At 40.8% G+C, this 22,917-nt stretch overlaps 1 protein-coding gene and 1 long non-coding RNA gene across 2 annotated transcripts in view; one reads left to right on the plus strand and one right to left on the minus strand.

The window, feature by feature from the left end:
* Positions 1-22,917, plus strand: part of LOC136442575 (uncharacterized) — a 67,906-nt gene that overhangs the window by 4,748 nt on the left and 40,241 nt on the right. The gene's annotated exons all lie outside the window — the stretch shown is intronic.
* Positions 1,405-17,238, minus strand: LOC136442450 (uncharacterized). Its single transcript, XR_010757008.1, has 3 exons — positions 16,999-17,238; positions 9,715-9,891; positions 1,405-1,449 (listed from the first exon to the last, which is right to left on the minus strand). It is a non-coding gene; the product is annotated as an uncharacterized lncRNA (long non-coding RNA).

Here is a 22,917-nt window from a genome sequence, read left to right on the forward strand (position 1 = left end):
GACTACAGCACTTACTCTCTTGTCAATGACACTCCAGTACCAATTCTTCATGTACTCAAATCTGCCCGGCTTCTTTTGACGACTACTTCTGTGTTGTTGTCGTTGTCTGCCGACGAAATATGTCGCTAGGATGACGTCCGTTGCTCTGTGACTGCATTTTCTGTTGGCGTGACCTTCGAACCAGTGAAGATATGACTGTATGCCTTGATCTAGCTGTATTTCCGATTGGAATCCTGGGATATTGTCATATGGCACATTCTGGGGTGCTACATCGCCTGAACCTGGCATAGGCCAGATATCGTTAGGTTTAGTATCAGAAAATGGCAAGTTTGCGTCTATGTTCCAGCTATCCAGGAAAGCTGTAACATAAACTCGCATTTCCCACGAACTTGCCTTGAGTCCTCCTTCAGCACTGTAGAAGGCGCAGGAATCACCCAAGTCTAAGACCTGCGCCATGCCTCTAGCAGCATCAGTAACGTGCAGAAAGTCGCGCACCTCTGACGGGTACCCCGCTCTGTGTTGCCTAGCAACGACCATCGGACGACACTTTAGTCGGTGCTGCAATCTATCAATGACTGTTCTGTGTATGACTGAGCAAGACCCGTCGCCATAAGGCCCGTAAACTTCTGATAACTCCAGTCCAGTGATGCGGTGTCCATAGATATTATGGTACATGATAGCGGCTGCTTTCAAACTTTCCACCAGAACCGAGTCAAGCGATAGCCACCTCATAGACAGCTTCATGCCGGGTTCATTGAAGACGTGAAAGGGGTAGTTCTTGCTCCAGATCACAAGGAGGTTCACGCTTGGGGAATCCTTTAGGAGCCCCAGCAACATTGTGAAGCACACTAAGGCCGCGTGTACGTGACTGGAAGGGTTGGGAGACAATATGTCATTGTGACAGTCCAATGGGGAGAAGAAGACAACATGGGTAATGGAAAAGCTAGCAGCCTTGAACAACTCGTCTAAGGATCTGTGGCTGCATGTGTTGTTTCTTATGATTCTTAACTTGTGATCTGATAAATCTTCGAGATGTCTAAGACGTTCCCTCTTAAGAGACTGATCTAAAGTTGAGCCTGCGTCGTCCACAATGGTGACGATGTTCCTGGACTCCAGGAGCTGTAGAGTGAGGTGATATCCCATGAAGCTGGCTCCGCCCACAAGCAGCACATGCTTGGTTTGATTGACAGGCCAAATTGAGCGTTTATTGGACGAGCAGAGAAGCGGACGTTGATGGATGGGGGATGCTACAAGAGGAAAAGAAGATGCTGTTAGATCGATTTAGAAATACTAGTTGCGTGGCAATAAAGGTAACGAAGACAGCAGTAGATGATAGAAGCTCGAGGTATATACTATTTCATAAATCAAAAATGATGAAAAACCAATTATAAGCAAGCTACAAACCTTCCAACTGAAGTTGCTGAAGTGGCGTTCTTGATAACTCCAGCTCTGCGTGTTCGTTCACAAAAGTAGAAATACAGTATGTTATATAAGTGACTGATTAAAAAGAACAGTATATTAACTCACAAAAGTTGTGCATTGTCTTAACATAGGCAATATCTACAACGTGTGGGAGTGATTGATTGAGAAGAACTGTAGTGAAGTCCTTCTAGCTAGCGTAGCAATAACTCGGCACATCCCTATAGACACAGCACTGAGTGGGAATATGTCAAACCTAAGTCGCGTGATGTTCTTCCATACATTCCAACGCAATATGAATGGTACCAGGTGGTACGTTTCCAGCCATTAAGGTTCCCGAATGTGCAGTCATAACTTCCACAATTGCTTTATAAATCGCGCAATTGCTTTCGGTGGAGAATGCCTCATGTATGGCTCAAATGATGTCGTTATCAAGCAATCTTTATTCTGCTTTGCTGTAGGTGATTGCTGGACAAATAACTATATATGAGAGATTACATTTACAATATTGAAATAGATATATTTTCTCTTTGCTGGTCCCTCTGGAGAAGAATACTAACTGTATTGTGTATTGGATATAAGGACATACTGAATGGTGGGGTGCTATTTTAGATAACGTAAATTCAACGTTTCAAGATAAACATCTTACAGTCCTTGTCAATTGTTTTAATGGTCTAGCTCTGATTCAATAAATCATTTCATAGCTTGCATAAGATGTGTTGAGAGATATAGACATGTTTTCATGTCGTGCGCAAACTCAATTATAGCTGAATACTATAATCCCAAAGACGAAAACAAACAAAGCCGCGAACAACAATGATGTATACATAATAATGAATATAATCCGTTTATCTCCCGCAGTTCTTTAGATGGGCTTCTAGATATGTGATAATAAAGACTGATGTTTGCAATTTAGATATCGTTTCCCATGGGCCTTTATATTAATCCCCTTTGTGTGATTTTGATTCATTTTATTGTTATATTTAAGGTATGTGCAATAAAAGTGAGTCATGCGCACGCCGTAATCGTCGAGACGCTGGCGTGAATGATGATATATATTTTCACGCTTCAAGAAAGAAGACTGCAAATTCTTTTTATGCTAATATTCAATCAAAACTATACTTGCGTGCCTGGGGAAATGTTTTTAATCCATCTTGCAACCGAGCTTGTTTGTAATTGTTCTTATGCAATTACTGTGGCTCATCGCAATGAACTTAATTGGCAACTATTATGGGATTCCAAACAAGTGCATGTAGACGCTTAACAATTTGCAATATTCTATGTCCTGACTTTGATGTATCTGTTGTTTTCGGAGATATATGTTCTTGCATGTATGATACGTTTTTTCAATAACAATTGAATATATTTGTATTCGTCAACAGAAGAAATATCACAAGTGAACATTTTACCATATGTTTCCAACATGCCCAGCATTGCTTCTATATATCTTAAACTCTGGGTATTTTGTTAGAATGCTATTTGAAAGTATATATACAGTTTGTGTCATTGAGTAACAACCATGTGATACTCCAAATATCCACTCGTTTCTTATGATTACGAGACACGTTAATTTACAAGGTGATTTAGAAAACATGTTGCTGTAGCCGTAAACTGCAAACGACAAGCTGGGATGATTTTAAAAGCTGAGAATGAGACAATTTTGTTTAGCAGGATTTTGGGGCCAGTTTCATTTGGGAATTCCACGAACGTACATATAGCTATATATCAATGCCTTGAATGTTAGAACGAGCCTAAAGAAACTACTTTGAGGACACTGTTCCAAGATCGACTTTGCACTTCTGACACTTATTACTGTCAGTCAGTCTATACAGACTGGGACAATACTGCGCAAAGTGTTCAGAAAACCTGTTCAGAGGATCGAAAATGAAGCTCAAATTTTCAATAAACAGTTTGTCACTGATATGATGTATCAAAAAAGGAATGCATCTAAAGGGATATTAGGCTATTCTATTTCTAGAAAACAAGATTACAAGGTTACTATATTTCTGGAAAACTGAACGACTTCGGCACTTTAGAAGCTTGCGTTATCTTTTCTTTCTGGCGACGAGACTTCTAAAGACAAATAGCATGGGCAATCGAGTAAGACAGGCAATTATTTAAGATGTATGTGGTAATAGAAAAAGTCCATTTGAGTTTGCATCAACGTCAACGTATTCCTCTGGACACAATTTATCAACTTCAAAGTAGACAGGATGCGCTGAAAAGTGGTGGAAGAAGACGCACGAGCTTGTACTGGGGATCTTCCTTTGATCTCCCACTTTCTCCATTGGTATTCAGCAGTACCTCCGTGATTGATGGCATGATTGTCAGGACTTTCACTGCTTTAATTTCGTCTGGACAAATACAATTAAACTCTCTCGTCCGCTCTGCATTGGTCACTCTAGCATTTGATTACACTTCCATGGTTGAATAGTACTGCCTTGTACAACTGCCAGCATAAACCTTTAGATGCACTTCATGTAGTAAATCTAATCATCACAAAGACACTTCATAAGGAATCGTATTCGCGCCCAGCGAAGCGAACCCCAACCAAAGTGGAGTCTTGTTCAGAGCAAGGAAAATGAAAATTAACTCGATCATTTTTAAGTGCATCTAACTAAATTAGATTAAATGAGGTGAACTAATAAGATAGATGACATTTAGCAAAGTTAATTATTCCCTTAAGTAATGAAAAATAGAACACATTACAATGTAGATATAGAGGTTCATAATAGATGTTGCATAGATGAAATACAAAATACAGATTCCAAATTGAAACTCACGATTTTAGGATTAGAAATGTGTAGTAGACTACATGATAAAATACTAAAGGTGATGCTTTGCTTTATTCGTACATATGTATAATATTTAGCTTCGTATCTAGATATTAGTTATGTTTACATACTAAAGGGAATTTGCTTTTTTTTCATACGTACATATGAAGAATATTTGGCGCCGTGAAAGTACCAACAGAAAAAAAATGGCCCGGGCATCACGTATCTGTGCAACCAACCAGTGCTTGAGTTACGGCCGAGAGGAAATCAATTAAGCCTCGGCAGTGTTTCAAACTGCATATCTGTCAGGGTACAAATGGAGGGACCGGACGGAAGAGCCGGGTTCAGCCCGGGCCGATAACATCCGTTATACCGTTATATTTTACGTTCTGAGAGCCCGTCTCTTTGGGGAAGGTATAGACCACAATTGCTCTTAACTGCACTACTGAGAAAAGCAATCTCGAAAATGCATTTGGAGACCGTGGAATTTTACTGGACAATTTGCCCCGATGTAGCTGAAAGAGATTTAACCTATCCCGAAACGGCTCGCGATGAGGCATCGATCATCGGGCTTTTGTGTCCGGGCCGCTTGGACTATCGACTCATCTGACCTTCGTCAGAGAAACGGTGTACCGTAGAGTCACAAATTGTCGCCAAACGTTTCCTAAACCATTGGCCTTTGTTATAATAATATCTAAACATATCTTAATGCTCTAATCTCTTTTGTCGGAATCAAAATTCCCCAATAGACAACTATTACTGTTTCTATTTCGCATGCAAATTGATTCTAATTATAATCCATGTTTGGAGCATGGCAGCATTTCAAGGCAAACTAGGAATTGATGTTTATGGAAATAAAGGTTGGCTTTGAGCAGGTATACTTTATTTCTAGCATATACGGGTAAGGCCACAGCAAGTAAATTTTATGGATGACATCCTCTATAGACTCCAAATTTAATGCGAGAGGGCAAAAAAAAACAAGATGACCACATTGGTGCCACTTTTATAACTATCAAACTACTTTCACTTCTACAACTACAGTCATTGCTACACGACTAGTGTCACTTCTACAAATACAATAAAGGCTACAACACAACATATTTTCCCATTTTGGTACTTTTCGTCATGCTGACCATCTCTGGAGGGGGGGGGGAATGTTTTTTTTTATAAACAGGCGAAATTTAATGAGCGTGGTAATCCATAGATTTACATGCTATGGCCTTACATGAAACACATGTTAAAGAATTTGATCAAACACGATTACAAGCAAGGTGACGACAATGTGAAATAGTAATGATAGCGCGGTACGCAGCAGAAACGGCCATAATGGCTTCTTCAAAGACAGGCAACACATACTCAATGTTTTATAGATACAGTCCACACTATATACTATCAAACCCTGAAATGGTTGCAATGAGACATCCTTTCATCAACTTTACGATGCGCGTGAGCTTTTCTTTTCCGCGAAGGATATTTGACTGTTTCCCCTGACTGCCAGTTGATGGTTGCGATGTTTTCCAGAAATTACTTTTCATTACATATCTCCTCCCAAGTAAGTAGTCATTAAAATTAACCGCCCTTGAGACGGAGATAACAAACGAGTTCTTCGTAGTAGATGCTCATGAAAGAAAAAGGCCTGCTCTTAAGAGACTCGGGGTATGCTCTATTCCTACTCCTGCTCAGCGTATAGGTCTCATATTAAGTTTGATGTATATGTTATAGGGTAGAACTTGCAAGAGAAAAACATACAGAATTGCCAAATAGTAGTAATCAATGTGTAGTTTTTTTTCTGATAAGAGTTTAGATTTCATATTAAGTTCAATTTACAACATAAAATGGTGCCTTGCATAAGGAAACATTTAAAATGTGCCAAATTGCAACACTCTCAGACAAAGTGTAGTTTTAATGTCAACTTGGTAGCATATTTCATCAAGTGTCATCCAAGAGGCTCATTTTTCTGAAGGGACAAGACTATATGGTTTAACCAAGGAGCTTCAATTCATCTGTATGCAAATCAGGTATTGCCGTACATAACTTTTCACACGCGCTACGAACATCCCTGTAAGAAGAATTAACAAGTACTCCCTCCTGAAATGATTTGGACCTCCTCGGTATAATCAATGACACTTTGTGTAAGAAAGAAATGAAGAAAAAGACAAACTGCTGAATATACGATCGATGACTCAGTCAAGCTGTACTGGCGGCAATTAGAATGCCAGCTTCTCCGACGACTGATTGTCACAAACCTCTAGCAATGCGGAACCAGACAGTTAGTTTGTTTAGTTTGGTTAATTAAAGTAATTCCCACTGCATATGGTGTATAGGGCTGCGCTAATCTCCGTGTCTATGGCCCTTGGGCCACACAGCTGTAAAATCAATACAGTTAAGGGGCAAGTCCACTGGTAATGGTGTGTGTTCATAAGCCATGCATATATGCCCTTTCAATTTCTCGCCAAACTTTAATGCACAGGCATTTATAGATAAACAATCTTGACATTGTTTTTTTAAATATAAGCTCTCTAAACAGTTGATACTATCTAATATCTTGTTACCTCGCAAGATGTTCATAATAGTCTTTAAAGTGGCTGACACACGTGTTTCATCTAGTCTTCCTGCAAATGAATCATTCATTTAAGGTGTCGTTACTTCTTTTTTTGTTAGACTTATTTCTCTCGTCGGATTGATTTCCCGATCGGAAACAAGTCCCAATCTGAAGATGTGCCAACTTCTAACGACTTGCAGTCCTATCGCTCTGGGCAGTTATGCCCCCGCCAGGAAATTGAGTATTGATTAACTTGAGACCTTTTGATGCGAAGGCAGTAACCCTTTTGACTCCAAGGGCGATGCCGTATACTTGTAAATAAGCAGAATCGTTGGTAACAGAGATCACGTCATTAATTGTTGTGTACTTGTGTGTAACACGTGTCACTAAGGGGGCTCGTTAGTGGTACGACCCCATTTTATCAGCCATTTTGATGTCTTCTTCAATAGTCGTTTATTTTACAACGTATGCAATCGTCAAAACTGAGATCGATGTCATTTTACGAAACATTTGGTCTATTTGCATTAATATTTATACATTAATGGTAGTTTGAAAGTCGCCATGTCCTAAATATTAAACTCCTGTACTTGTGGTCATGCTATATATTTGACCTCACTAAATCCTTAACATAGGAGAGGTTGGACGATCTCAGCTGTCACACCTTGCAAAAAGTATGTTTTTGTTAAAAACTCGTCACATTCTTGCTGCAAGTGAGAAATAGATTCAACAGAGCTTAGGTAAATACGTTTTCGCATGACTTGTACATGTCTCGACGTCATTCACATTTGTGTTGCCAAGTTGTTGTCTAACCTGCTTTTATCATACGAACTACCTCTTCTATGACAATTAACCAATGACAAATCATCTAGCATGTTAACCCCAAAACTTCGACAAAGTTTCATTATTCCTGTCATATCTAAAGTATCTGCAAATGATTTAATACATTTACCGACGTCGCTGTCTGTTTTGACGAGACAAATGTGTAAATGGTGAATCCGAGTGTTGATAACACATTTCCTCACATTCCGGTGCTGTAATCTGGTGTATCACTATCCTCCATCGACTCTAAAAGCTAATGGTGTTAGAGAGCGTAATGCCGCAGGCATGTTGTGGTCAGAGATAACAGGTCAGTCGGAAAAAAATTGTCCGTAAAAGAAAATGAAGATTTGAAAGATACGTTTTCCAAATGGACGGGAAGTATTTGGGAGAATCTAATTCTGGATTACAATTGGTCTTACTTTCCGTCTGTGATGAATTAATAGGGCAATGCAATCTTCATTTTGTTTTTATTTTATTATCAACGGCTTGGTATAATTGTATGACTCATTAAAAGAGCTTATAAAATAACTCTAAAACATCAAGGGAGATCGCATCAACCCACTTGTGACGTATAGCACAACAGAGTTTGAAGAACAGTACAATGGTACATAACCCGCTCAATAACCCAAATACTAGCATACTTCCTCTCACACCAGATAATACATGCCATTTACTTCCTACTGCACGTTGGACAGGGTAATCATCTGAAAAGGATCTCCGTCACAAACAGATGAAATATCTAAATTGTGCGTGCTTACTGTGTTGCAGTTTCGTCGGTTACGTGAGAGGAAACTGAATTAAGTATCTTATATCTTCATGAGAAACTGTATACACATTTTCGCTATATACCATGCATGTTCAAAGGAAGAGAAAACTTGGTGATTTAGACTCCGATAAAGTTTGTAATTCAACCAAGTTTTCCAATGGCTTTAGAATGTCTTGAGGTTTGTTAGAAAGATTGAAACAATCGCACTGATTATCAATTTATCCTATCTACTTATGGAAATAGAGGGTCATCTCAATATAACATTTAAGGAAGGTTTGTAATATGCCAGCGTTATGGATACATTGCTGAATTCATGGAAGATATCAACGACGAAACAAGTGATCACGACTAATGATAGAAAAAAAACTTTTTTTTTGGATTTGGGGTAAACGGTTGTTACAACACTAATTCGATCTTACAATTACCTATATGTTTAACAATTGTTTCTATGTTAAACTGCTTAAGCTCTCGTGCCAAACAAACAACGATACTGACATCAGATAAGTGTATGCTAGGGCCAATTATGTTTCTTTGTTTCATCAAGCTACATAAACTAATAAGAACTATTAACCAATTTCAACAAAGCACACAAAAATCCATGTTTGTCGCAGGAATTATTACTAGTTTCTACCAGTTATCTTTTTCATACGTTCCTTAAACTTTTGTGCATATTTTGTCAGTAGACTTGCTCATCACAAATCTCTCTATAATGAGTACACCTCAGGACACCGGTGATGTAGTGTAGACGACGTGTGGTAATGGGCTACCCTATGCATGCCACTATGTATGCATGAACAGCCAGCACGCATCGATGGCTTTAATGAAAACTGACAGTCTGCATTACTGCTGAGGTGCTAACCTTAGATTGGTTTCCTTTGTTGGATACATGTACGCATGCTCCTGAATTTTCTCTACACATTTTGTTAACATGTCTCGACATACATCTCTTTCCCGGGGACAGGGATGTCCAATATGATCTGCATGCTTAATTTTGATGGAGATTGGTAAGATACTACAAGCAATGCGACAAGCAACTGTGTGCTGCTGAAACAGAGACTTGTAACACGTACATGGAAGCAAGTTGATAGAATCGTGTTAAAATGTCTGTTTATTACGTACGTAGCAAAGACATGCTGCTTGTTGTCTATAAAATGTGACGAGTGAATGAATGCAAATTTCAGCAGGTACGAATAAGCATATACATACCATCTTCCTACGTGACGGAGCAATGTGGGGATTACTCAGCACACTGATTTGTACTTACCGAAACCTGACACGACAGGACGAACATGTAATGATCCCTTTGATGCAAACGTACGCTATCTGTGAACCAATGTTCAAACACTCCTTACCATATTCAAAACATAATCAAAGTAATAGATCCGTGGCCTTACCGAGTAAGACATAGGTGACAGTGATGCCGCCCAGGAAGACCGCGGCCACCAGCAGAGTGACATGCCGGATCCTCATCGTTCTAGTTCCGGGCCGCCTTCACCTTGTCTCCGCCGGCTGTTAGCGTCGCCACCGCCGCCCCGCACCAGCACGTCAGTCCCCGGGAGGTTCAGGTACGACTGGAACAGATGAGGGGAGGGAAGCGTGCTGCATGATTGGGAGCTCCGGTGACTACCGTAAATCGTATTATCTTTGCTATAGCTTATTGCCGGTCGGATGAAAGCGATTCACATTGCTTTGAATTGTAATAAAAGACCACATATAGCCATGGTACATATTGATTTGGTGATGATCCCCAAGGAAGATACATACAGGAAGGAACCAAGCGCGCTTACAGCGTTACAGTTGACCTACGGAAGTTCATTGGTTTGAAATTCTGTCGTCAGACAAATGAACAGTCAGGCTGACAACGGCGCTCTTTTCAGCGGTCAATCTCAATTCACTGCAACTGTGACGTGCTCTGTAGCAAACCAATTTTGAAGAAAAAAAGGTACCAGAGCTCTGTTACTACGGTTTGCAGCAAAGGGTCTCAGTGCCTTTTGTATACCGTTGGAATCCATGTATTTTCAAGACTATTTTCAGGACTTCAAACGGTTTCAATTGTGTTTTTACCACGAGTAGACTAAGGTTTTCGCTTTGCCAGCTAACCATGTGAGAAATCAAAGCACCCGGCCTGTTTCAGATCTCCTTACGCGATGCATCATCGTCACTTCAGCGAGACGGCCCGCCCTATACCACCGGAGGCTTCTGTAGATGAGCTGCGATGGAGCGTGCAACCTTACATAGGATTTCCATAATTACTCGTCCCTGTGCAAGACTACAGGGTAATAAGTCACTTCCACAGGAGGTAAACCGGGGAACAGATGTAACTGCGTAGCGTAGCGCCGCGAGAAACCGCCTGATTGGCCACAGACGAGACACTAGACATCCAATCGCTATCTATTCAAAATCTGCGACAGACTCGTGCTCTTCCTTATTCGATCATTACCGAATTTGAAATCCTCTTCTCCGTTGTTCCTGAACTAAAAGTCTAGGTCACCAGCTGCGTTCTGTATGCAAGGGATCGTTTTAGAATGCTGATGTGTCCATTTCAGTAATGTTATTCTGTCTGTACACCTTTCGTAATTTACTTTACAGAAGGCAATGTCCCTTGCCGTCGTGTTTTATTCGTAATCTACTTTACAGAAGGCAATGTCCCTTGCCGTCATGTAGTAAATGTTGTTACAATGAGACAGTAATGATATGGTGATGGTACGGTAATTGTACAGTAATGCAGTAATAAATGAAAAATAGTATTTTCTATTGTATGTTAAACTGATAATATGCAACGATCCCTGAGTCGGTTAGCGGCAACTCCACACCAAATCTGGTGAATCAATAGGGATGAAGCCGAGTCAAAAATGCTCAACTGGTCCAGACGTCACGAGGCCTCGTAATAAAATTGTATATCGATTTGCGGTGAGCGGCGCTCCGGCAAGCACCTGATTTGCGATATATTGTCCCGATGTGACACAAATTGGCGCATTCTTCAAGCAAAATGGGCGATATTAAACGCAAATGCCTTTGATGAGACAGGAAAGGCAGGTTGAATCACTACTGGAAGAAACTGCTGAGTCGGATTGCGATGAACACGTACGTGTGTCAACCGTGATGGCAGATTCTTCAAACTGACCAAAGTACAGGTCTCGGTAATCATCCCAAGATTGTGCAAAATGAAGGTTCATCTTTGCTTGACGGTGGACCGACCCTAATCCTCTATAGCTATTGGCCACCACCAAATCTTATTGAAGAGCATCTTGGTAGCCATTGGTCAGAGGACCAACGCACAAGTCTCGATAATCATCCCTGCATTGCAGAATATGAAGTTACATCTCCCATTACCGGATGACCAGATAATTCTAACCTGACCCAAATCCTTACGCTGCCACTACCATGTCTTTAAGAAATATTGACTAATTTAAGAGCATCTTTGTAGTCATTGGTCAGACAGTAAAGACCAAACGCACAAGCCTCATCGATTATCACCATTGCATTGCAGAGTATACAGTAATGTCTTTGTTTAACAGATGACCAGCTAATTATGACCTGACCCAAATCCTTACGCTACCACCACGTATATCTTTAAGAAATCTTGATTAATTGAAGGGCATCTTTGTAGTCATTGGTCAGACAGTCATAACCAAGCAACGCACACGTCTCGATAATCATCCCTATATTGCAGAATGTATAGAGTTATATTCTAATTAACGGACGGATGACCAACCTACTTGAACCTGGCCCGAATCCTTACGCTGCCACCTCCTATATCTAAACGCATCCTTGACTAATTGAAGTCATTGGTCAGACAGTCGCAAGTGTTCGTGATGGACGTCCCCCATTCCTGCCACCAATGAAATATTCTCTCCACGTGCAATGACCAGATTTATATCACAACGTGCCCCGACATTTGGTGTGGTTCAGGACGACTAATTGGCCCCATTACCTCCCCCTGTCCTCCGGGAGCCACTCGGGGCACTTATTATTGATGGTTTGCTTTTCCGCCTGTAAAAATCCCCGGCCTACCTTGACACGTGGATTTCGTGGATGACGAGGTAGGGTAAGCATTGACGCCTGCGAGGGCTCAAAGGGAAAACAAAAGATCCCAAGGGGTGATTGTACTGATACAAGATGGATGCTTTCTGTCGGACAAATGTCAACGGTTAAATCAACCCGTCCCATGTACTCAGATTCGGTGGGAGATATAAAAGTTGTGACTGGCATCTTTTTAATACAAAATTTGGAAAGGTCATCGTTTGAGCAACAATTGACATAAAGTGATTGATTTTTGTTTTGTTTTGACAACAACATCTCAGATTTGAATTCACGGTCACGGTTTTTATTCATCTATTTATTGATTCAGCATGTAGTAACATGCCAGGGTTGTCCAGCTAGCGAGAGGCTGTCACGGTGTTCAGAGTCGAACCTCAAGAAATGATATATTCTACTGTAAAGGAAAAGAAGGACTGTGCTTCCGGTCTTCAGTGTTATCTATATATATGCATATACTAGATACAATCAAAGCTTTTACAATGGTTAGGACCCTAAAACAAAATCAACATGCCTTCTCTAACACCTCTTGCTGTATCGCTACCTGTTAAGTGGCGTAATAGAGGGAAAAGAATGATTGCGCAATAGACTGGTGGTTTCCGTAAATAAGTTTCATCAGATTGGTAAACCAATGCAACATAGTTTTTGAGGTACACAACTAGTACAGGCCTTGCTCTGAGCGAGTTCGTTAAAAAAAAAAAAGTAAGTTTTTTTTTTTTGCTCGACATATTGACAGCTGCTCGGGGATCTGTTGTAGTGCATTTCGTCACAACACGACAAGGAGAAAGTTTTCCCTTCGGCATGGTGAAGGCAGCATGGCAGCTGCCTAAATGTAGGTAAAGAAAAAGACTACACCAAACAAAACCATGTTGAATGGTCTAGTGGTCTATCTTAAAGTTTGCATCAACAATTATTCAATAAACAAGGTCATACACCAAGGGGCCTAAAATTGACATCGAACTTCGTCTTCGCAAGACCTACCGACAATCCAAATATCATCATAATCCATCTAGAGGTTTTTTTGTTATGCTGACTACAAAATCCGGAAACACACCACAGACACCTAGCTAGACAGACACACCAAAAACTAAAGCTCCATTTTCAGGTCGATATTAAGCAGATGGTCAGAATAATGAAAGGGGCAGGGGTTAGAAAGTGCTCCCTGACGCCCCTTTTAAATTTCTAAATAGAACAGCCTGAAGGTCATCAGACAACCAGACTTCAAAGACAACAGACTAGACAGAAGCTCCCTAAACAATAGATCTTCCCAGACAGGAATTCCACGTTAGCATTAAAGGGACGCCGATAGCTATGTTAGATGGATTGCTTCTCTTGATGTTTTGTTAAAGGGTTTGTTCCACCCACGGAACAAAAAGTTAATGTAAGAGTCATTATGTAACACTGGTGGGTGTGAGTGGGATGGAAGCTGCAGTAGGGGGTCTGGCCTCCAGGGGGTGTCGTGCGTTCGAGGGTCACCATAGTTACGGAATGATTGATGGGTCCTGTCAGGAGCAAATTGTCATATAATAAGGTACATCCTAGAGGCCTTCTCTTCAGACAGGGTGCACGAAACGTTGACCTAACTTCCGGCCTCTGAAATTGATATCTCGGAGGGAGGCCGTGGCTGCCAAATGATTGATAGATTTTCCTGTTTGGAATGTCATCCACTAAAACCCCGTCATGCTTCGAACTAGGCCATTTATTTCTTAGATTTGACTGAAACATGTTTCGTCATGGAAAACACAAATATTGATCTGGTATCATTTTTACTTATGAATTTCAATTGAATTGACACTAGAAAAATCTCAAGACATAGCCATAAGGCGCTGCTTTGAAAGGACGGCTTGGGTTTGCCCCTCACAGTAGTGAGTTCTTACACGTGATTTCTCTCACTTATAATGCTTGGCAACATTTCACAGCCATGAATAGCACCAAGTGAGTCAATCAAGCTGTTCAAAAAGCTCTTTCATGGTGCTTACCTCTCTGCAAAGGAGAAAATCAAAGGCAGTCGGACAGAGATTGGTATCAATGCTAGTAAAAATCACGGGTCTCCGGAAATAGCTCGACAAAAATCAATATTTAGTGCAGCCTGGTTGAAGCCAGGAGCTATTGGAGCTCGCTCCGGTGGTAAAAGAAATATCCTGGGACTGTATGGCCATATGGGTCTGAGTAAGTAAACTGAACTCATCCAAAAAGCACTAATGGTAGTTACAGACCGTACAAAGTACGCCAAAAGTTGTGACTCATATGCCAGTCAACTGAACACTAAGATGCAAATTAAAACACTACATGTACAGCACGAGTCATTTGTAGTCGCTCTCGGATCATGTCTGGCCACTATAGTTGTACTTTTGTATTTGAATGGGTAGGGTTTCTGAAAAGTAGTATTTTGAATAGACAAAGACAAGGGAAGAGGCTAAAGGGCACTGAAACTACTCACCTGAATTGACACAGGAAATGGAAACCACTCTATGGTAGCGACCAGTAGGTAACCAAAAACCTGAACTACATGTGGAGATAAAATGCTTTTAGCTCCGAGTACTTTTAGATGTATAGAAATCAATTATACTGAATCTTGTATATGTCTCTGTGTGTGTTTCTGTGTGTTTGTGTGTGTACATTTATGTATGTATGTGTGTGTTTATGTGTGTGTGTGTGTGTGTGTGTGCTTGTATATGTTTGTGTGTATGTGCGTATGTATGTATCTGTATACGTGTGCGTGTCACTTTGTGTATACATAATCTATGGTGTCCAACCTATTGCCCAAGTAGATCAAATTCGTGTATTACTTTCGTTTTGTATCTTGTACTACATGTTCATCTGTATTGCTGCAGTGTTCATCACTTCACTGGAGGATTTCGCTTTTCAACGTTTATCCCATCGCAATTATTCTCTTCAATGAACGCCATCCATAAAGATACCAAACAGTGACCTATCTTTCCCCTCACGCCCGGGATACTGTCAGTAAGTAGAACCGTAGACTCTACCTACATATCCCTAGGATTATCCACCCCATCAGCGGCTGTACAGCACCACACATAATCACTACAATTCATGAATAAATTAGATCCCGTGTCGAAGAAGTAATCTCGCAGAAATGGAAACGAAATCTCGCCAAATCCCAACCTCAAAGTGAGAGAGGGTGTGCAAATCCTGACCATGGGTCGTTCCGCCAGCCCACACCGGGTCATTAACAAGTTATTGACCATCAAGCCGTGGAAAATGAACCATATAATCAATAACAACCGATAATCATTTAACGTCGATTGTGTCGTTGTCGGCAATCTAGATCCAAATGTTTTCACTGTTGGATTCAAGACAGCATTTCTGTAATGACGGAATATAAACAATTTACCACAGATAAGTAGCTGTATAAGCTCAAAGGGAAATAGCTCCTCGAAGCACTCTTCGCAATCATTGATAACTACTCAATGACCTCTTTGAGACCTTTCTTTTTGGCTGTCGATCTCCCTGTAGCTTTACCGTAATGGACTTTATCATCCCACCAAAGGGCTGGTCTTACCTGTACTTGTACTGGTTTCAGAGTCTTTCTCTTTCGCTTCACTGTAAATTGTTAGAGTATGGAATAAAAACTTTGGTGCATACTGTAGTACTTAACAACGTTAGTACTGGTGTGTTGTGCGCCATGAAGATGTATTTCCTCGTCGCTACGTCCAGAAAAAACATCAAGGAGGATGCTTGTCACTGATGTTTTCAACAACAAAATCTTGGTGTTATAGTGTAATTACTGATTCTGAAGAATTACATTTGCATTACGCCGGAGTGAGAGATAATGAGATACCGAAAGATGCTTAGTATATAAATACACGTAACGCGACTAGATAGTGGAGATGAGATCATACCGAAACGATGTCAAATCAATACTAATTTAATCCCGACAAACGGTAAACAGCATCGGTGGGGGTGCCGTGGAGACAACGTATAACCGCTCTTCCGTGCTATCACAGCAACAAGGTGTCAATTTCCCCTGTCAGTGATCTAATTATAACTGCAGACGTACGGCATCAATCACCTTGCCTTAATTGGTAAATCATGAGGTCAGGCGATTGGCTGTGACCTTCCCTGGGCAGCCATCACTCCGGGCCCGCTCCCAACCGCCTCCACCCGCCCACGGCAATCTCTCCAGCGTGATTTCATTCCGAGCTGTTTAATCGTCCTCAACCATCGCTTCTCTCAACGTGGAATGAGATTTTGCTTTCTAAAGACCGATTGATGTTGAAACAATCAGGTCAAGCGCGGTGGAAATGTGAATACAGACTGCGCTGCGAGCGATTAGCACGGGTCTTAGCTCCTAAATCCATTGCACCTGTATATCGTGTAATCGATTGGCTAATCCTTCTCTGTCAGGAGATGGTAAAGGGCAGCCGGTCTACAATATATTTCCATCGGTTACGCCACACAAAAATAAAGATTGGACAGTGTTACATGTGAGAATGAGCTTGAGATACGATGAAGGGCATTCAAACAATCATCACCTTCATAAACAACCTTAATTGTGAACAATACATTCATAACAATGGACCACCCACCTTCAACCGTGTAAGACGATGTGTAAACAAACGGTATCCCAACCAAATCTCTTTCCTGTTAACGTTGCGATCAAAGGTAGGCACACCCACCTGCAATGTTGACAAGGCCGCCAGCTCCTTTTCCCAAGGCTGCTGTTACGAAGTGCTTATACGAAGTTGACGAATAGTACGTGTGTTGTGATGGGAAATACAACCCGGTCCTTAGCGCTCCCAGAGCGGTGTCGTCCCTAGCCGTTGCCGGTGAGGAATGAGTACAGACCGAGGTCGTGCACTGCACATCATCGCCACATGACAGGCGGCAATGGGAGGCAGCGCGCCGCTCATGTCAGGTGTATCTCACACGGGGTATAAGTACCTTAATGGAAGCGTACAGTTCAGCGCGGATTAGCCTCGTGAGGCTGCATTTCCACGCCACCGAATTAGATCACGGCACAGCAACCATGATAGGGCGTGTAGTCAGGGGGTGTACAAATGTGTATACTGTAAATGCAGAAATGTTCGTGGTAGTTTGAAGTTCGCGGTTTTCGCGGTGAACTCTTTGCCGCGTACTTATAACCCCGCGAAAAGCCGTTCCATTGTGTAACTGTAGCACTACTTACAACCACCGCGAACACTCCATTTCCTCCCTACCACGAAATTAAATCCCCGCGCAAATTTACAATATTTCATGCTGTGTTGCTGCTTTTGAAGACGTGTACTGCATGTATAATAATGGGATTAGCATTTGACCATTAGACCAAGCACTACAAATTTCTTTACAGGACAGTCTAGAATTCAGCCGTATACGAGAAATCATTACACTTCTGACAGATACTCTCCATTGCCTGATGATACGTCCACGTTACTTATCACAGTGTTCCCCCAGGCTTCACCTTTTGTCAACGCATAAGTCGAGAGAACTTGACTTTTCATTTTACCATTTTCACTGGATTCGGTCTGACCTAAACAACATGTCTGTAGATTAAAGAACAGTCAACTTCTAATCATTACCTCATAACGGTTGGAATTTGAACGCATCAAAATTCTGTGAGACAGGGAAATGATAAGGTATTATAGAGTTAATCCGTGATGTGCGCAAGGCTGTCAGTGCTTGGCATACTAAATCCCCGCATGACATCTGACGGTATGTCAGACGGGGATTATATCTATGTAGATAGCTACTTTGACTAATCCTGTCTGACGTGTAGATGCGACGTTCAATCTTGTATTTGCCTTGTGACATCCCGTTGAAATGAGACTGTGAGAAAGGGTATTTGAGACGGGGATTAGTTCTCCAACTGTGCGTGATATTGGCCTTAACGCGTGACGTTGTCAACTGCGTTGCTCTGCCGGGCGACTCAGAAACTACTTCGTAGAAAAAACACGTTCTCTCGGCAAAGCTGGCACACATTGCTGTGAATTTTCGTGCATACCCTTAGAGATAGATAAAGGCAGAGTTTTATATACTTAGCCTACTTTCGGTTAGGTATACGTCTAGGACTAGACCCCTTATTATGATTGCAGAGCTGTGTGGGCTGAGAGCTATACAAATGGAGATTGGCCCCGAGATTTGGGAAGAACCTTAACATTACCATTCTCCCATTTCATCATGTGCATCATCCACAGTCATTGTTCACCTTTAGCTTTATCCAGAAAGGCTATCTCATCGAATTATCCACCTTCATCCAACTTTCCAACTGACTGATCGGTAGCAATATTACGAGGAATGTCGCTTGCCAAGCGCGTCCCCCAAAGTTACGGCGATAAAGTAGTCTGTATCTTATCGGCCGAGACTTGGCCAGTGGCCCACAGACGAGGAAGCATTGGCCATGGCTTGCACAATTCTGATTACGATCAAGCCACACATATGAACGATGGCACTTTGGTATACTAAAGGTAATAGATGCCGCAACAATGACATTGAAATATCCATGGGGCAGTGACATTGGCAATGACAGCTACTTGGTCATTAGCACACCTATCTGTCTCTGCAAAGAGCAATGAACTAGTAAAAAAGTCAACCAATTTGTAACTAGTGCTGTCTATGAGCGGTTGCTCTATTCACGGAAAGGTCTTGGATCTGGTAGACAGTGTCTCTTTATCAAATTCGTCACAAAGGGAGGTACTTGTCATTCCAGCGCCAGCGCCTAACTTCATTTTGTTATTTGTCAACGATCATCTTTTGCAAATACTGAATATTACCATGCATTTCTTGGACTGCTCATTTGTTGTGCATTGGCTGTTCCTATGGATGATGGAAACTTGTAACTACATCACACCATACCAGGAATGATTTGCAAGGTCCATAGTCCATACCTAATACGTTTTAGGGATTTATCGCACATTTTAATGTCTTTGCACCATTGTAAAAAATCACTGAACAAGTTATATTTCATCGACGACTAGTATGAAATATATTTGAATCACTCTCCAGAGGCGAAAATCAGTTGTCTTTCCAGACGCTTCGAAGATAATTTCTGCCTGTGTGTTGGAGTTAGCCTGCTCATAACCATGTAACATTTCGCCTGCCAACAATATACCAACTTGATGAAACTACTCGCGGATGATTACTGCTTGTTGCAGCTCGATGACGATGTCTGTGGATGGGTCCATGCTGTGACTAGGATGAATTGTTTAACCTTTTCCCAAGATCCTATCAAGGACGTTAGTGTCATCCGAGCAGTACTAGACAAATCTAATGTTGTGCCCGATGTGCTTAATGTATCTTAGTCCTGCATGTGAAATTGAGCGAGCAGACACTTTGTACAGGCAGTGATAAAATCCTAAGGAGTACAATGTATAAGGTCGAAATAAGATGAAATATTCTTTTTATTTGCAGGTTGATACTTGATAATCATACAAAATGCAAAACTGAAGGATGGGTGTTAGTCAATGTTTTCTTCTGTAAAATTGACTTTTCTTCCACTAAATCCATCAACTGTTTGGAATAACAGCATCAACAATAGCTCATGAGAATAAGCCTATGGATTCAGTAGGAATGAAAGATACACATTTCACTGAAGACATCAATTGACTTCTTATTCCACACGGTATTCATTATCATCTCTGCCATTACAGTATATCCTATATTCGGCCGTAGACCTTCGTGAATAGTTGGTGCCACGTAGTCTAGGTAAGACATGGTCAGAGATTTAAACCTGTCCAGCAGCTCCAAGAAGATGACACGGCGTGTGCGAAGAAGAAAAATACTCGTTAATGAAGTATGAAGGCGTGAGATTGCCAATCGTCTTTCTTTTTCCACACAATTAGTCTATGTCCTTCTCCGGAGCAGATCTCTAACCCCGAAAAATGGCTTTGTATTACCATTGCAAGTGTGTGTATTCAAACACCATCATCGCAGCTTATGGGAAACAGACAGCCTTATAAGCAAATGAATGAGTTGCTGTTTACTCGTTTTGTTTGAATAATCTTATAGTGTATACTTTTTGTCTTTATAGATGAATCGTCCTTGCCAATTATAAATGACCATATATCAATGCTCGAGATATGACGACTACAACCACAAAAGAATTCAAAGATTTTCTCAAACTTTCGCAATCATATCATTACTATGTTGTTGTTTTTCATGTATTAAGACATTCTTCTTACATTTTCCCAGCTAGCTTGCAATCATCAAACGAAAAGTAGATATAAGTCCCATTTTATCTTATTGCTGATGAAAAGTCGCTTAATGAAGCGAAATGAATGTATTACTTTCAAACGCATTGAAGATGTATATATCGAGAGACGTGTTTCTGACTTTGTCACAGACCGTTCTCCATGCATGAAAACGTTTAGTCAAGCAATCACCGAAGTGACGCCAGTAGCGTAAGAATCCAATATACGGTGTCGCTTGCTAGATTGGCCCTCGGATATTGCAGATTTGGCGGTTAATTTTCCTGGAATTTGACCAATAACTAAAGTAATCATCTCACCCGATCAGTGGACATCCCCGCAGTAGGATTTTTCACATGACCTACCTTCTTTGCAGTCCGGCTTTAGGCGAGACTCAGTTTTCCATTTCTATCAGATTGCTTTTCCAGAGGTCGACTGAAAGTTATGCATGGTCTGGAGAGAACAGGACAGCCGATGTGCAGTGTTCAACGTGTGGATAGCATGTTTCACATATCAACGTACTGTCATGGAAAACTTATGCATGTTTTTCTAATGCTGGCACGGTATCATAGCGGTTACAACCTTAACCAGTAACAGAAAACTTTTCAAGTACTTTGATGACGAGCCCTAAGTTCTAATTGCTAATGACTACACAGAGCGTTGTGTACGTGTAGAGGTATGAAGATGATATAGTATGACATACGGAAATGTGTAACTTTTTTCTTCAAAATGATCTACACCTCTAGCGACGGTTTCATGGTTCTAAAGAGGAATTGATTTCATACAAGGAACCAATCAAATGTCAGGACATCATACGTTAGTGTAGCCTTGGACCAAGGGCTTATGATCTGTCGATGCGATTCGCAAGTTGAATATTTTTTTTCATTTGTGACAGGTCTAACTGAGCTTGGTAGATGTTGCTGTTTGTTTGTTTGTTGATTTATTTATCTTTTCATTTATCTATCTATTCATAAGGGGTTCACGGAGTAAAAACTCAAGATAGATAAATAGGTGAACAAATTCGACTAATGATAACAAAACATAAGGGTTTGCATAAATCTTGTGGAACTAATATTTGCCTAATTACAATGCTATGTGCTAAGATAGATATCCTTTGTTGCATGCATTAAAATCTTCAGTCTGCACATTATAAACTACACAGAGTACCGCACATTCCGTGTAATTATGCCAATAAAATCTCCGTTTTAATGGAGTTGTGACTGATGCGTTTACAAAGACAAGCGCGAGGTAATAAATTTGATTGAGCACATAATACGAATTTACGAGGAGAGAGAATTGATTGTAATGAGTTCCTCCATAAATTCATACTTGGGATGAAAGTGATGAAACCGAGGAAGAGCATCATAGACGACAAAACGAAACGAGCATCAGATGAGAAAAGTAATTACAGCACTTAATTGGAAGACCGAGTAGATGATGCACAGAATTAATGGACTACCTAGTGGTGCTATGTTTCCCAGACTTAGGCCATGTTGATTTGATTTGATTATATGGATGACATCCGTGCGCGCATCAATTTTCGTCCATTTCCGAAAATAAAATAAAAAGTTTTCTGCCATACTGTAAATCTACACAAAGAGCAAATATATGCCGTAAATTGCAAAAGGATATTCTGGAAAACGGATATCAATGTCTAGAATATCAAATTCAAAGGGGAAGGTGTGAAAGACCAAAAATAAAGAATCCATTATTTGGTATACCATTCTCTGTGTGTTTAATCATTTGATCAACCTTAAGCTTCCTGACCACGTAGATTTCATAATGAATGCATTTTTTTTCAACTTTTTATTTTATTCGCACGCTCGCATTAGTTTTGGGGTGACCGGGGGATGCCATCCATGTAATCAAATCAACATGGCCTTAGTACCGATACTGAAGTTGTCTATGTTCATATGCGTACTCGTATGCATGAGCAAGTTAGTTTTTAAAAAGATTCAGACTATTCTTATTACAGCTTTAGATTAGTCTACATCTTGCCATAGAATAAATTAGATGTAGCTAAATCACTATGCGCCCATATGCGTACTCGTTTGCATAAGCAAGTTTATTTTCAATTTCAGACTATCTTTATTACATCTTTAGCTGAATTTATATCTAGCCAAAGATTGATTCAAAAGTGTAGCTATCTACGGCATTAAGCCGCACAATCTAAACAATTACTACTTGGGTAAACAATTCCATGGTCTGTGTAACTTGAACCCCTGGAATTTTACAAATTTTCATAGTATTGAATGCTACGCCAGTATTTGCATGGTTGCTCGTTCGTTTATCATTACCAAAATGCCAAGGAGTAGGTTGTGCTGCACATAGCTCATGGGCAGAGCTGAAATAGGCTGAGTTCGATTGGCGGCGAAACGTTTAAAAATCGATGTTTAGGTAGATGGAACAGTACGT

This window comes from Branchiostoma lanceolatum, chromosome 9, assembly GCF_035083965.1.
Source record: "Branchiostoma lanceolatum isolate klBraLanc5 chromosome 9, klBraLanc5.hap2, whole genome shotgun sequence".
NCBI lineage: Eukaryota > Metazoa > Chordata > Leptocardii > Amphioxiformes > Branchiostomatidae > Branchiostoma > Branchiostoma lanceolatum.